The following is a 442-nucleotide window of genomic DNA, read 5'->3' as shown; positions in this document are numbered from 1 at the left end:
AGAGGCTTGTGTGATGCCACGCAAAAAACCTCTTTCGCACAAAAAGCTCCATTACTTTGTGTCGCCTATGAGTTTCTACAGTTGTGGTCCTGGGAATACCTCCCTGTAGGACGACCTCGTATAGTACAACCCATATACCCATATGACTTTGGCGAGGGTGCTAGCGCAACTATGGCCACCAGGTGGACAAAGGCACGGAAACGTTGGTCTCCAGATATTGCGAAAAATTGTTACCCTATGTACCACCAGCAGTTTGAGATACTTGATGAGGCAGAAGTCACATGGAACCCGTGGACTCAGGACCAGCTAAAAATGGTCTTTGATGCTCGACACTTCACACCAGGCATGTTGACCGATAGTGCATTCTGGCTGACTCGCTGCAACTTATTGTTCCTGTGGTGTGTTGAACCTTACAACCCAGAGCGTGTAATGAGACAATTCG

This window comes from Triticum aestivum, chromosome 3A (genome assembly GCF_018294505.1).
Source record: "Triticum aestivum cultivar Chinese Spring chromosome 3A, IWGSC CS RefSeq v2.1, whole genome shotgun sequence".
NCBI lineage: Eukaryota > Viridiplantae > Streptophyta > Magnoliopsida > Poales > Poaceae > Triticum > Triticum aestivum.
The sequence above is the reverse complement of the archived record's forward strand: the minus strand, read 5'-3'. Positions refer to the sequence as shown.